The sequence below is a fragment of the Eimeria mitis genome, genomic scaffold, assembly GCF_000499745.2.
Source record: "Eimeria mitis Houghton genomic scaffold, Emh_scaff2730, whole genome shotgun sequence".
Taxonomy (NCBI): Eukaryota; Apicomplexa; class Conoidasida; order Eucoccidiorida; family Eimeriidae; genus Eimeria; species Eimeria mitis.
In genome coordinates, this window is record NW_013571076.1 from 1204 (window position 1) to 1721 (window position 518).

Genomic DNA, 518 nt, shown 5'->3' on the forward strand with positions numbered 1-518 from the left:
ATATTTATATATTTATTTATTTATTTATATATGTCTCCTTTCTTGTGTCTCCTTTCAGAATGCTGCAGTGAGCATGATACCGGCAGGCCGTATGGGGACGCCCGAGGAGGTACGGGGCTGCATGCAGCAGCAAACCTGCTGCTGCTGCTGCTGCTGCTGCTGCTGCTGCTGCTTCTACTGCCGCTGCTGCTGCTGCTGCTGCTGTTGCTTCTACTGCTGCTGCTGCCTATACTGCCGCCGCTGCTGCTGCTGCTTCTGCTTCTGCTTCTACTAATGCTAATGTGTTTGCTGCTGCTGCTGCTGCTGCTGCTGCTGCTGCTGGTGTTTAGTGTTTTATATTTTTATATTCTGTGTCTTCTGTCTCCTTTTTGTCTGTCCCCCTATCTGTCTCTTTACTGAATGCTTATAAATGCATTTATTTATTTCTGTCTCTCTTGTTTTTTATTTGTCTCCTTTTATAATATATATATATATATATATATATATATATATATATATATATATATATATATATATAT